Source organism: Patagioenas fasciata, chromosome 3 (assembly GCF_037038585.1).
Source record: "Patagioenas fasciata isolate bPatFas1 chromosome 3, bPatFas1.hap1, whole genome shotgun sequence".
NCBI classification, from domain to species: Eukaryota; Metazoa; Chordata; class Aves; order Columbiformes; family Columbidae; genus Patagioenas; species Patagioenas fasciata.
The window spans coordinates 87,241,134-87,256,824 of NC_092522.1; the positions used below are offsets into that span (position 1 = coordinate 87,241,134).

Below are 15,691 nucleotides of genomic sequence, written 5' to 3' on the forward strand. Positions count from 1 at the left end.
TTACAGACACTGCTTTTCAAACAGCACAGGCAGCATTTGCCATTCAGTTTGGGGACCCTGCTGCCCCCATGTTGGTGTGGTGGTGCAGAGGTCTCCTCCTCCTCTCCTATGAGCTAAACCCTCCTCCCTGACAGCACAAGCAACCCCACACCCTCCCAGCCAGCACATAGTGGCAACTCAGACTAGTATTGCAAGAGATACGCTGGAAAATTTCAAGAAAAAATTAATTCCTATGTTCGCGGGGTTTTTTTTCAAGGCCAGAAAACACCACTACAATGATCTAATGTAAGCCAGACCAAGCCACAAACTTCTATTTGAGCTAGATGCTGTCTTTCGTAAGCACAAGTAAAGACGTGCAGCCAGGCACTGATAAGAAAATGCTCTGACAGAGCAGAGAAGAAGAAAACACACATTTATCAGCTTCAAAAAAATTTCCAGCTGAGAAAAGAGCATTGAAATATTTTCTTCCTCTTCACGAAAAACATGACTGGGGAGCTGCCAGCAGCAATGACACAGTCCCTCCTGTACCGTCACAGCTCACGTTTTGGGAGAGTGCTGGGACACGTGGTGAGGGAGCTGAACCAGTGCTTCCCAGACTGGCACCGAATCACAGACACACCATGAGTACCCGAGATGTTAGCGTAATATTCCTCAATATCACTAGACATCTGGCACGAGCGCAGGAGTCTGGCAGCTGGTGTGTCAATTAAAAGCTTAACGAGGCTCAAGCTGAAAGTCAGTAGATGAAATCCTAGGGATGGAGTGGCTGTGGGGAAAAGACACGTATTCAGACAAGCGCGGGTGGAAATTCTGAGTATGTCTGCGGTACCCCATGGAGACGTGAGTGCCCTGGTTATGGTGCACATTGTTACCATCAAGAGAAGGTAATCTTTCCAGTCGCATCCCATCACAGGGTACTGCAGCAGCAAGAAGTAGTGCAAATATCCAGGGATCTGGCGCACCCTGGAAAATGGGCAAGTGAGAGAAACTGAGCACAGCGGGGAAGCGAAAGTGGAGGTTGCATCGGGCACATATCACCCTGTGAGTCAGCACAGCTGGGAGGGTAATTCTCACTTCCTAAACCCACATGCTGATCCCCCCATGCCACTGTTGAGACACTGGCTGTAACACCCAAGAAAAACCGTGATCAATGGGCTAAAACTAGCTGCATCTGATTCACACAGGGAACCACTTTAGGGAAGGTCCCTAACCTGCTGAGCCTACCAGAGGGCTCCTTCTGGCCTCAGCGGACTTTGGAAGAGCCCTGAAAATGGTCTCCAGGAACTGGGAAGCAATTTAAAAGTATCTCTGTGAAGACCTTAGTAAGGAGAGAGCCCAGTCTCTAGTGACCGCAAAGCCTGCTGAAAAAGTGTGAGTTTAGGGACTGTATCCTATCCTATTTCAGGTCAGAGGTAGCAAAGACATTGATGTTGTGCATGAAGCCACCACACTACACACTTCTCATGGTGCTCAGCATTTCGGGTTACACAGCAGCACATGAAGGGGATGAAGTTTTTCTCTCCAGACCACAGGCTCAATTCTGCATCAGGCTGGGTCAGCTACCAAAGCTGCATTTCCACGGCTGTGCAGGATCCTACGCAACACCCACAGAAGGTCTCTGCTCCAATTCTAGTGCAAAAATGTTTGTAAGTGACCAAAAAAATGCAATATGAAGGATACATTTCTCAGCAGTCTCAGTAAATAGACTGGATTTCCATGTCATTTCTTACACGTGGAGGTATAAAATGGTACGGAAGTGAAGGCAATAAACAGAGATTTCAATGCTGTACCTTAGACAGTTACTGCACTTGCTTCTTTGCCCCACAAAATAATCAATTTTATCAAAACGATCCCTAATATTTTTCTAGTATACTAATGAATATAATGAAGCATGGAAGATCACTGACCATGGATGGGGATCCCTGTCCCTCTCCCTTCTTTAATTTCCTTCATCGTTCTCTGTTCTAGATAAAACACACTGAAGTTTTTTGTCCCTTCCCTCTTAGATCACTTTTTCCTCTGCTATATTTCTTTTGAGGCTTGCTACTCAAAACCACACAGAGTATTTGCAGAGGACTCTTGACGTGAGCAGGCCTAAAGGCAACCTGGTTACAGGGGTAGAAATACTGAACAGCTGATGATGTCTGCTGAAATACTGATGGAGAAAATGCTTCTAGGCCTGGGAACCACCAGCCTGGGAACCAGCAGCATCCTTGAGAAGTGCAGCTGGCATCTTTGAAGTGCAGCTGGGTACCTAGAAACCCGAGGCACCCTGAAATACCATCGATAAGCACAAACCCAAGGAACTGTAATAGCAACATATCATCTGAAAAGGTGAAATATAGCTTGCAAAAAGTGCAAAACATCCTGAGAAAGAAAGAATCTGTAACTGCCATTGGCTGTTCTAAGTGCGAGAACAGGAAAACAGCCTGGAAAATAAAAACTGGTCTGAGAGAACAGAAATCATCATTGCTATTGGCTACCTCAGGCAAAAATAGAAATTAACAGCACTTACTGGCTGCTTTAAGAGGTAGTATCCTACGCCCTCTTATGTCTCTGTGATGTACAAAGAACTTAATTCTTAACCCAAAATGGAGCTTTCCCCTCTGAGAACTTCCCATGCTGCACATACTTTTCCTTTTCCTAAATGGGTTGATCTCCCTGCATGAACTTTCTGCAAGATCTCCTGGACAAGTTCTTGGACCCTCACCAGGAACACCTGGCTGAGTCCCAGCTCCGTGACAAGGATCATCTTTGAAGTGAGACTCTGCCTCTTTCCTTTATTGGTTCCCCCCTGGGCCCTGACATTGAGGTCAGTGTGGTTTCTTCTTGCACTTCTGGGACTAGTTTGATACACTTGGTATCAGTAAAATGATGAACATATATATATATGCATATAAGTAATATACCATAAGTATATCTGCTGTTGTACTATCACTAAGTTTACTAAGGATAAGTCTGTAGTAACCTGTAATATTATATATATATAAATATACTTGTTCCTGCTATTATTGATGTTAGTAATTTGTAGTAGCTTGAGATATATGTATATTACCCGTATTGACCACAGGTATACTTGCTAGTGGTGATTTTTGCGTTATTTTTGATAACTTTAAGAAAACAGAGAAGTTTGGAGGATGGAGCCTCCGCATCCTTGGATATAACAGAATCCTGCAAACCCACAGTCACGATCTCCTTACTCCCACTGGGCAGGTAACCCTTCAGATGGTGAAAACTCCCCAGTTAATAATTCCCTCTGGTGTCCTCCACAGCTTCATTTCTACATCCCAGAGCCCCAGAGCCAGGCTCGCCTTTCCTTGCAACTGCATCAGACAGATCAAATTACCTTCCCAGCCCACTCCAGACTCTCAGACTTATTTCTGCAGCCTAATCAGTCATTCCCTACCTTGTAGGAAGCAAAGATCCATTCTTACAGCCAAGCAACTGTAGTGCCTGGCACTCACCTCTGCAGTTTAATCCTCTTGATTTTGGATCCAGTGGATCTAAATCTCCATGGATTCCCTCTCCATCTGAAGTTCCTGCACCTCCCGCAGAGCTTACGGGTCCTTTCTGTCCCACCACCCCGTTTGTGAGCTAACAGTTAAATGCTGTTTCTATTTTTCATTAACAGAGGGCACCAAGAAAAACACATTTAAGTGTGAGAAGCCCAACAGGCCTATTTTAATGTCCATTTCTGTGTAGTCACACAAGCAGGAGGGACAGAAGCAGTAATAACTTGCAAAGCCAAAACTCACAAATACTTCCAGCAGCAATAGAAAGAGTATCTACTTGGAAACCTTTTTTTACTGTGCAAAAAGAGTGTTACATCCTATTTCACAACATGCTGCGGTCCTTTCAGGACTGAAGTAATTACTTTCATTAGTAGCACCCCATAACTGCTTAATCAATCAAAAATACCTAGATAAGTCAAATCCTTGTGAAAACCAAGGGTGGCTGAGAAAAATAACTTTAAAAATAAATAAATAATGCATTTTGGAAAGGGTTATATGCATCACAACAGATATTTTTTTTTCTGCTTTACTGTATGGTGCTATTAACCCTAAAATCTTTTAATGCTGCTAGCATGGCTGATCTTGTATCCATGTCGGCTTGCAAGGGTGATAGCAGACAGCCGCGCAGGGATTAGGAAAATCTCTAGCAAGACCAGAAGTAGCACTGGTGGGAGCATATTAATGAGAGTGGCTTTATAAGGAAAAAGACCCTTCTTAAGACACGGACAGTTAGTATTTCTTCCCTGATGACTCACGCACAGGCCTTGGATCAGAGGTCTCCATCACAGAGGCTGGGGATGGTGAGAGCAAAGTGCTGGAAAGGAGCGATGCCTACTGAGCTTTCACACTACTCCATTCTCCTCCCAAAATTAACTTCTAGTACAGCTTTAACCTTTTTTTCCTGTTAACCTCAAGAGATGCTTGTTTAGAAGTTAAAGGTACATCTTCCATAAATTAAAAATGTATAGACTCATTTTAATTTGCACCCTCCTGAATCACAGCTTCTATCCACCTCTGCAGCTCCCCAGGCACCAGAGTGTGACGAAAAGGGCTGCTCCCCATATTGCAGTGACCCCCTCCCGAAATGCAGGGCTCCCAGTCTGGGTCCCGGGCAGGTACTGCTCAGTGTCAGGTACCATCTCTCCCAAGTTAACATGTGAAGCAACCTCACTAACTTGCCATCGGAAAAGTCTTCCCCTGCCGAGGAAGGAGACCAACATACATTGCTATTTTCAGACATCAATAAATGTATTTGTGTTGTGGCAGGAGAGAGAATTTTCTCTTCATGTAGATGTCATCCTCCCTATCACAATATACAATGCCCCTGACTTAAAAGTTCACATTAGCAGGCAGTAAAATGAACAATGAATATCTTCAGGGTTTGGTCCCTTCATGTACAACACCCGTCAAGGACAATATACACAGAACAAATGGCAAAGAATATGCAAGTACTACTTGCTTCATAAATCTATTTGTGAGTAGTGAAAAATAAATCACTATGGGCTAAATATATTTTCCTCAAAGAGGATCATAAATCAGTTCAGAAGTTTTCTGCAGATGTCTTGTTTTCTCATCCAGTTGCTACACCTGAAGGGCTGAACTGGAGAAGGCTGATGTTACTGCTTCGAATGGTCGGACACTCTCTTGAATGGGTCCAGAAAACTGCATAATTGTCAATATCTTTTAAAAACACCACAACCACCACACTATGAACTGCCTTCTGAATCGCTAAGTCTGTCTAGCAGCAGAATTTCAGTATTACACAAAGACTTTCACCACTGAGAGGAAACACATTTTAAAACAACAGCTTTACTACACAATTATTTCTTCCTGCAAAATGCTGATGCCAGCGAGTACTGTGCTATTCGTGTTGCAGTGAATGTAGTAGATCTAACGTATCTGCTCTGCTTCACTGATAATTAGTGTAAGCAGGGCCATTACAAATTTATGAATCAGGTGCCCTGACAGCATATATGATCTGTCAAAGGCAGTTTTAACTGACTTCACCATCTGACCCAACACTGTAACACAAAAGTGGCACTGGGGTAGTATTTCCTAAGTATCCAGCCACATTTTCGGTGTTTTCTGGGGCGTGCTGTTGAGCAGGTGTGTAGTTCCCCCCTGCCAGGAGCCCTGTACAACCTTGTGAGAATTCACGAGAAGGCTGGCAACAGTTTGTGAGGGAGAAACAGCCAGTTCTACCTAATTCACAGAATCGCAGACTGGCTGAGGTTGGCAGGGATCTCTGGAGGTCATCTGGTCCAAGCCCCTCTGCTCAAGCAGGGCTACCTAGAGATGGTTGCCCAGGACCATGCCCAGATGGCTTTTGAATATCTCCAAGGACAGAGACTCCACAACCTCACTGGGCCACCTGTGCCAGTGCTCAGCATCCCTTATTGTGAAAAGGTGTTTCCTGATGTTCAGAGGGAACCCCCTCTATTCCAGTTTGTGCCCATTGCCTCTGGTCCTGTCACTGGGCACCAGTGAAAAGAGCCTGGCTCTGTCTTCTTCACCCCTACCTTTCAGGTACTTATGTACATTGATGAGATGTCCCCAGGCTGAAGAGTCCCACCTCTCTCAGCCTCTGCTCATAAGGAGTACACTCCAGAGCCTTCATGGCCCCTCACTGGAAAATTTGTTAAGCTATAGTCACCTGAAGCCACTGAAATGAACCAGGTGTTTCAAATTGCACACATTGCACCGAATGGGTGAAGGTTTACATCACAAGAAGAGGAAGTTACTTCTTCATACAGAAAATGGGAAAGTCTATAAAACAGTAGGGTATGCACTGCTCATAGAACAGGCTGAACAGGAAACAGATTAATTCATTACACTTGCAATCTAAATGATTTCTCTCGGAATGAGATTAGGAAAGCTAGAGATTTTCACCAATGGGACTCAAAGAGCAGGACAGCATCTGAAGCAAGCTCCTCCAGCAGCACACCACCCTGCAGAACACTTGAGTTTCTTCTCAGCACTACTGGCATTCTTGTCTACCATCTCCTTGCTAGCTTCTTTGTTCTCTTCTGCTTCTTTTCACGTGCACAGAGCTCCAAAACCAATATCCAGACCACGTCTACCACCCCTGTGACCAATCCATGCTCGGCCCTATGTGCTACACATTTGGATCACTCTTACATGTTCCTTTCCCCACCTCTTCTACACAGGTTTTTACAAATAAATATAGGAAACAATCAGGTTCACTCCAGCCTCCATGAAATTTGAAACATCTTCACAAAAGGATTAAAAACCAGAAACACTGGGATTCGTCTGCAATCCATCTAAAAAACAGAGGTGTATTTTGATAAATTCTTCTTTAAGAGGTCATATGGCACAGACTACACTTTTAAGGCATGAGTTCACATGCAAGTTTTACTGTAGAGCTATGATTCATGGTAAGAGTTCAAAAAAATGATCATTTCCATGATATCACATGATGTTATTCTGAGACAGTCATTGATGACTGAAGTCAAACCTCAGATTCACAAGAGAAAAAAAAAAAAAACAAAGCAATTGCGAGGAAGAGTTTGGCACCACCTCTGCTCTTTCTGCTCTGAGCACAGATGACCGAAAGCAAATTTTCAGGACTCTCCAAAACTCAGGGGCTCTCTGGACAGCACTGTGACACGAGATGTAAAAGAAAAGGTTCCCTGGGCAGCGTAGACATCTACCACTGACTTATTCAGCAAGGCTCCCTTTACGGTCAACAATGTCACGATCCATGTCATCCTAAAGTACATTTCAACTGTCAGATGAATCACACTCTAAAATTACTTACCTCATTAAGCATCGTCTCAGATACTGTGCTATAAACATCCAAAGTTAGATTAAATGAATCCTATCCACAGTATCTGTGAGAAACACTCAGCCTTCTGCAATTTGTTAGAGGACTTTTATCTGCCTGACTTCATCATGACATCTCCTATCAATGGTAAATCACTGTGATTTATCTAGAACTAAAACACTCAGATTGGAAAAGGAATGCAAAAAACAACTGGTGCAGAAAGTATCAGAAAATCTCAGTAATGACTTGCCTCCTGCATGGACTTTAGAACGCATGCCACGCTCTTGGGTTTTATTTTCTAAGCCCTAAGCTGCTTCTGGTGATGATCCCACAAGCTTGGCTCATCCTCCAGCATCGAGACAGCCTTATTTCCCAGAAACGACAAAACAGCTTAGCACATGGAAAACCCCTCCTTGTGCAGACGATGGGGCCTTCTGGAGGGACAGTCTCTGACTTTCTCTTGAAAAGCCCAATCATCATCACAAACCTTATTCCATCAGGTGCACAGTGCAGTACAGCAACATGCTGTACACCGCCAGCTCAGAAACAAATATATGACATCAAACATGTACCTTATTAAAAGTCATCATAGAGTCCCCCAAATGTAACTCCCCCTCACATGAAGCAGGCTAACTGGAGAAAGCTAAGTTATTTATTCTCTCTGCGTATATCACTTTCACATAAATGCACAGGCATGTGTATATATATATATATATATGTATATGTATATATGTGACAGACCTGTTGCTCATTTCTATATCCATCAGCAATTTAACAGTTAAAGAGTATTAGAGAATTATATCTTTCAGTCATTCCGACTCCCATAAAACACTTCCACTTCCTTATCCACTCTCATACACCTTCTACATGTAGCTAAGAGGATGAAAATACTATTTTACGCATACTTACCTACATATGGATGCACATACATACAAGCCTGTAAAAATATAGATCTCAATTCTAAGAAACTATATGCATTCTTACAAAGTGTTTGGGCTTTTTAGCATTAAGAAGTCCAGAAGCTAAAGATTTTAAGGAACAGTGTCTCCAGATTTTGGTCTTTCATCTTCCTCTCCATGCAGCTCTACAGTCCTGGTTTGCGTACCAGGGAAGTTGTAGGTATTGTATACACATTCATGTAACTTGTCAAAAACAGTCTTCCACAGAAACGATTACAGGCTCCACCTATCTGGAAATCCAGCATCTTACAATACTTCCCTGTGCCTGAGTATTTATCTTGCCAAAGTATTCATATAGTTGTGATTCCTTTTTAAGTAGAAAATTGAATAAATAAAACAAGTAATTGCAATCTATGCTTCTAACAACATATTTCTCAGTCTGCCATTGGTTTAATTATAGGACTTCTAGCAAAGATTAGTTTGGTTTTTTTCTTTTTTTTTTTTTTTTTCAGGCCTGTATCTACTGGAGTCCCTCAAGGGTCAGTACTGGGACCAGTACTATTCAATATATTCATCAATGACTTGAATGAAGGACTAGAGTGCACTGCCAGCAAGTTTGCTGATGACACCAAGCTGGGAGGAGTGGCTGACACACCAGAAGGCTGTGTTGCCATCCAGTGAGACCTGGACAGGCTGGAGAGTCAGGCAGGGAAAAATTTAATGAAATATAACAAGGGAAAGTGTAGAGTCTTGCATCTGGGTAGGAACAATCACAGGTTCCAGTATAAGTTGGGGAATGACCTGTTAGAGAACAATGTAGGGGAAAGGGACCTGGTGGACAGCAGGATGACCATGAGCCAGCACTGTGCCCTTGTGGCCAGGAAGGCCAATGGCAACCTGGGGGGTATTAGAAGAGGGGTGATTAGTAGGTCGAGAGCAGCTTGCTTTCACTCAAGGCTCAGGAAACAGCATTGCTGTACTACACATAAAAAGTTAATAACCAATACTATATTTACCCAGACAAATATCCCAGTTGGTCAAGCACTCCATGAAAGAAAATTCCCCAGACTGCTCTGAGGGAAACCCGTCCCTGAATCTCCAGTGTCTTCTCCCAGCTGGGGCTGGGCAGAGCACAGGTGATGTGTCTGAAGAGCTGGGCTCCACAGGCAGATCTCTTTCAGCTGTGGCAAGGCAGGAGTGGTACCTGGGTTCCAATGACTGGGTAAGGCCTGGACACTGGAGTCACCTTCCTCCAGCCTCCCCAGCTGCTGCCTCACACTCTGCAGCATCCCACAGAGTGTGTGATACTTTGGGTCTACAAGTTTGTCTCTTAAAGTCTATAGCTGCAACCTACAAAGCACCTAAGAATGTGCTTTGCAGTGAGTTTTTGAACACAGTCATTCACTGCTGGAAAGTAAAAGGTAATTTGAAATTGCTGAGGAAACAGAAAGCATCTTGAAGATGTTCTCTGTCTCCCTCTGCCACTGGGAACTGTTGTTCTCCACCTGTGTTGTGGAGAAGGCAGGTCAGGATGTCCTCTTCATTGCACAGCTCCCCTGCTTGAGCAGGTGAATGTGGCCCACAAAACAGGACATCTCCTTTCCTGATACAGCTCTCTGGGTATTTTCCCATGCAGTCTTCATGCCAGCACCAAGAACTGTCCCTCCCAGGTGATCTTTTCCCTGACAAAGCAGCTCAATTTCCCAGGAGCCAGCCTCTCCCTTAGGAAAATGCCATTTCAACAGGACTCTTGACACTTCTCTAACCTTTGAGCCACTGAGCCACCAGTCCTTAGAGGTGCAGTTCAAAAGGCGCTTAAACACACAGCAGAGGAGGTGAAGAGCTACATACTCCAAAGGACACAGCAGTGTGACAAAAAAATACCATAACTTGGCATCACACGTAAAACCGTGAGCTCCTCTCACTCTGTATTTACCCAGAAACTCTAATGCACTTCCAAATAAACTTCTGCATGTCATTATTTTAATGCATTTTAGAAAAAAAGAAAATATAAGAAGTCAGATCTGCTTTTTACTCACTCTTAAGGTTCTACCCTTCAGTTTTTTCTGATGAACATTTCACAGGTGTGTCTTGCAGGGCAACCTCTGGCTGGGGACAATGGGGATGCCAGCTTTAGTCTTTCCCTGTGCTAACTGCAACTGCAAGTTTGTGTACCACAGTATGGCACACTGCCCTGCATGAGGAGAAATACATCGTAAATGGAGCGTTGAAGCAGACCGGAGAGTACAGAAATTTAACACCTGTGCTTTCTGCAGCACTCGGCTGCCTGAATACACCTGGGCAAACCAGCCGTTTCCTCCTGAGGTTTTCACAGCGACTTCCCTCTGTAAACAAAAAAGTTCAAACCATGGCCCTCCAGTTTGGTTCCCACTAACTCATCTCTGAAAATGCAAAGCAGTGAAAGCTGCACAATTATGCAAACAAGGGAAATGAGACAGAGAGCTTCGCATCTTCCCAAAAATCATGAAAAATCAATAAAATCAGAAAACGGACTCCTTCTGCTTCTCTCTCTAGTACCTTCCCCATCACATCTCACTGTTGTCCCATCCCAGGTACCCTGTTTCAGCCATGGCACCAAGGTGGACGTGAGCGAGTAGATTTTTTTCTGGCTATGGGAACTTACTAGGCAGATTCGCTAAGCTTTCCATTCTCAGCCTGTGATCCCTCTCTTTTTCTCTTCACACAAATACTCCTACCAGCTTCCCTTTCTTGCTGCTTTTCCAGGTTTAACTGTTGCCCTAACTGTTGCTACATCCTTTCTGAAGCCAGTGTATGCCCCTAAACTACAGATAGACTACCATGTTAGCAGTATTTGTGAGCAGATGAGAGGACTTACAGGCCTGCACTGCCAAAACAAGCAGGTCTCTACTACTCCCAGATCATAAATTGGATCCTTGAGACACACAGGGGTGAAGGGTCCAGGGGCTCATGGTGGTTTCCTTTCTGAAGATAAAATGGCAGCTCTGTACTTCTATAGTGAAGCAAGTTGCAGAAGCTTCCCCAAGGCACAGAGACAGTGAGCAGCTGCCACTTCATCAAGGACGAAATGGACACTCTCCTCCTAAAATCCCTGCAGTAGACACAAAGGATCTGCCAGGGTCTCGGCTGCTGGTAAACCAGAGGAAGCCGTCAAAGTAAATTGTGTGCTCAATTATCGCCTCTAAATGGCAGTGGCCACAGTGGGCAGAATCAGAATCATTTAATTGGAAGACACTCTCAGGATCATCAAGTTCAAACCTAACCTAACTCTAGCACTAAACCATGTCTCTAAGAACCTAATCTAAATGCCTTTTAAACACCTCCAGGGATGGTATCACAGTATGTTTGGGATTGGAAGGGACCTGAAAAGATCATCTAGTCCAATCCCCCTACTGGAGCAGGAACACCTAGATGAGGTCGCACAAGAACATGTCCAGGTGGGTTTTGAATGTCTCCAGGGAAGGAGACTCCACAACCCCCCTGGGCAGCCTGTTCCAGTGCTCTGGCACCCTCACTGAGAAGAAGTTTTTTCTCAAATTTAAGTGGAACCTCTTGTGTTCCAGCTTGATCCCATTAACCCTTGTCCTATCATTGTTTGCCATCGAGAAGAGCCTGGCTCCATCCTCATGGCACTCACCTTTTATATACTTATAGACATTAATAAGGTCCCACCTTAGTCTCCTCCAAACTAAAGAGACCCAGCTCCCTCAGCCTTTCTTCATAAGGGAGATGCTCCACTCCTTTAATCATCTTTGTTGCCCTACGCTGGACCCTCTCCAGCAGTTCCCTGTCCTTCTTGAACTGAGGGGCCCAGAACTGGACACAATACTCCAGATGGGGTCTCACCAGGGACCACTCCACCACTTCCCTGGACAGCCTGTTCCAATGCCTGACAACCCCCTCCATGACTAATTTTTTCCCTAATATCCAATCTAAACCTCCCCTGGTGCAACTTGAGGACATTTCCTCTTGTCCTATCACTTGCTACTTGGGAGAAGAGACCAACACCCTCCATGCTACAACCTCCTTTCAGGTAGTTGTAGACAGTGGTAAGGTCTCCCCTGAGCCTCCTTTTCTCCAGGCTAAACAGCCCCGGTTCCCTCAGCTGCTCCTCATCAGACTTGTGCTCCAGGCCCCTCAGCAGCTTCATCACCTCTGCACTCTCTTCAGCAGCAGGGGCCCAAAGAAAAGTGACTCCCTTCTCTTTCTGAAGCCCACCAACACCACAGTTTAAGGAGGACAAGCTTCCCTGCCCCACCTCTTACACCCAGCAAAGGTAAGAAATATTTCATATGGAAACTGATAGCAAATGGAGGTAATAGGGTGGTCTTTCTTTTTTCTTCCTTTTCAAATGAGCCTTTTTGTTAAACAAGACTGGAGCAGCAGTCATCTCCTTGGCCATCTCCCTCTCTTATGGTTAGAGAGGGGACTAAATAGTCTGCCTGGGGTGCCTGGCTCCACGGGCTGGAAGTGAACCCTCCACTCTCGGTGCAATGTCACTGCTTGTTCTACTGTGTTCACAAATGATGGAAGTCACTTGGCCTGCTTGAACTTTTGAGAGCTGCAGACAGAAAACTGCTGAGGAGAAATAAACCCTCTTGATCTCTGAAGCAGAAATCATTGCTGAAATGCAAGTTCAGTGACTTCAATTACAAAATGCTGTTGGAAGACCTCATCGTCCCTCTTTCCTACTAATTAACATGTCTGCATAATTCAGCTGCTTTTCCTATCCTTTTTCCTAATGCATTCAGATCATCACATTTGTTTATGTACAAAACAACTGATAATACAGGAAGGCACTGGAAAGCTAACCACTAGTTAGGTCTGTAATTTGATCTTGTGGTAGTGTTTTGCTGACTATATTGTCAATGACATTGTCATGTCTTGCAAATATAACTTTCTGTTTCATTTTAATTAGAACTATTAATTGAAATATAAAGAACCAAATAAATAAGCTGTATCTAAACTACAAGTAGACTATTAATAGCCATGTTCAAGATGATGTGAAAAAACGTGGAGTTTAAAGTTAGAATCACAGAAATGGAAATCTGAGAGAGATCTCCAGAGCTCATCTAATCCTTTCTCATAGCTTTACCATAGTTGTGTTTACCACAGTTTTTCTGTGGTTTTTTGGTCCCAAGGCATCAAAGGCAAAACTTTAAATTGCTTTGTTTGCAAACCATTCGTTCTTTCTGTAGGAATCGTTCCCATAGGATTTTAACACCATTTCCTTTAAGTGTGTTGAAATTAAGCCCCTGGTCTTTATTCCACAGCTCTCACTCCTTCCTTCTCTAAAAATCACAAATCTCTTCTTCTCAAAAGGATTAATTAGGAAAAAAAAAACAAAACAAAACAAAACAAAAAAAAAACCAAAAAAAAAAAAAAAAACCAAAAACCAAACAACAACAAACCACAACAAAGAAAACTCTTACTAGTTTTACTCAAAGTAGAATAAAATAGCTGTACATCCCCGTCTTCCTTCTTCACATCCCCCTCTTGGTTGAAATGTTTTGCCCAGTACACTTCAAGATGCACTTTGGGCACCTACTTTCTCATAAAGAAATATAGAAGGTCTTCTGTGACTATCAAGAATATTTACTATAATTCACAAACTCAGGTAGAAGCTTGATTTTTTTTAAGGTAGAATGAAGACCCTAATATCAACAGGTAGTTTACGTTTCAACTTTTATTTCTCCAAATCAGAATGTGGAACCTGACCCACAAGCAATTACATTAAAAAGTACAAAAAAATACCAGCTACTGAGAGCCACAAGTCAGAAAATAGCAGAAGAATCAGACATGAAACTGTCTCCACATCCTAAAGGCCTAATGCAAACATGAAGAGTGGTTGTATCAACACGCTGGACAGTCCCAACATATGCTTGCAGCAAACCCCAGCCCCTCCAGCTTTGATGCACCATGTCTCAACACCAGAAAGCACTTGGTGCGAGAGGCAGCACGATGGAAAGAGACCAACAACACCACACCTGAAGAGGGACCTGACTCTTGGGCTGCACCTGGGCAGTAAGACTCCCAGCAGGACCTTGCTCAGTGGTATTAATATTTCTACCCATAGTCAGTGCAACACCCTGAGGAGGAGTTCAGGAAGGGAACCAAGAGCTGTGAGCTTCACATCCAGTGTACAAGGCTTGAGAGGGCAAAACCCAAATGTTTGCTCTTGCATGTCCTCCCGTTACCCAGATGGGCTGGTGGCTGCACGGAGCTGTGCTGCCTCAGGGGTCAGGCCAGATGGACAGCATGCCTCAGGACAACCAAGTTCAGCTGAACAAAACAAATGGGGGAGTCTGATTTTGGCTTTCAACCCAATCACCCTACTGATTCCATTCAAGACTACAATTTAAGAAAAATAGTCCAAGTCTGTTTTCTTCTGTTTTCTTTCACAGAGCGGTCCACCGAAACACAAACTCTTGACAATACAAGATGTAGTAACACTGAACTTAAGTTGTAACTCAGTTCACAGTCTGCAAAAGATTAACACGGCCTAAGTTTGGCTCCTTTTATCCTTTACTGTGTAACTTCAGCCATTACTAATTAGCCACACTTTTAAGAAGTTCTTGCAACTAATACAAATGTTGGTTGCTAAGTTCCTGTTTATACGGTGCTTCAAGATTTAGATCATGTTTCAGTTCCCTTACCACACTGTAAGTATCTGTGGATTAACTTACTGCCATTGGACTAAGCAGCGAAAAGCAAAATTCTGGCTGTTTTCACAAATCATGTAAAAAAATATTTCTTGTTATTAATTTATTCCAGCTGCTTTGCAGTACAGCATGTGTCTCTGGGGTTCCATATCTTAGTGTAACAGGAGCTGACGCTGGTAGTAAGCAACACAAATCTAACTTCTCATGTCCCCGAATTACAAACTTAAGTATCTGAGTTTTGGTACCCAGCTTAGAAAACTGTGATTTCTACTCTAGGAGAACCTGCTTTTATGCCTTGCTGAACTGCTGCTCCTCTCAAAACTGCACTTCGTTAATGATTGAAGAAGACCACCTACTGATAGATAAGTCAGATTTTGCCCAAGTACTGACAGTCTTTTTCTCTTTGGTCTTCATAGGCAAAGCTTGCTGCCAGACCCCTGCAAGCACCAGCACAGTTTGGGAAGGACACCAGCAACCTACAGCATGGGAGCAATAGGGCAAGGACTGCTTATAGAAGCTGGATTATGCAAACCCAAGACGTCCCTTGTAAGTGGAAAACCACTTCCCTGTGCAGCCTGTTCCTATGCCTGACAACACTTTCTGTGAAGTTTTTCCCAATATCCAATCTAAACCTTCCCTGGAACAAGCTGAAGCCATTTCATCTCATCTCATGCTACTTGGCAGAAGAGACCAACCCCTCCATGCTACAACCTCCTTTCAGGTAGTTGTGGACAGTGATAAGGTCTCCCCTCAGCCTCCTTTTCTCAACAGCCCCAGTTCCCTCAGCTGTTCCTCATCAGACTTGTGCTCCAGTCCACTCCCCAGCTTCGTTGC

The 15,691-nt window shown here is 43.8% G+C and overlaps 1 protein-coding gene across 7 annotated transcripts in view; it reads right to left on the reverse strand.

Moving 5' to 3' along the window:
* The window catches only part of ANKRD6 (ankyrin repeat domain 6), a 106,675-nt gene that overhangs the window by 43,264 nt on the left and 47,720 nt on the right, over positions 1 to 15,691 (reverse strand). The window contains exon 1 of one of the 7 annotated variants that reach the window (XM_071806767.1): positions 10,235 to 10,341. The exons of the other annotated variants lie outside the window; for them this stretch is intronic. The gene's annotated coding sequence lies outside the window, so the exon portion shown is untranslated. Of the gene's footprint in view, positions 1 to 10,234; positions 10,342 to 15,691 lie in introns of those variants that run through there. 7 annotated transcript variants of the gene reach the window in all.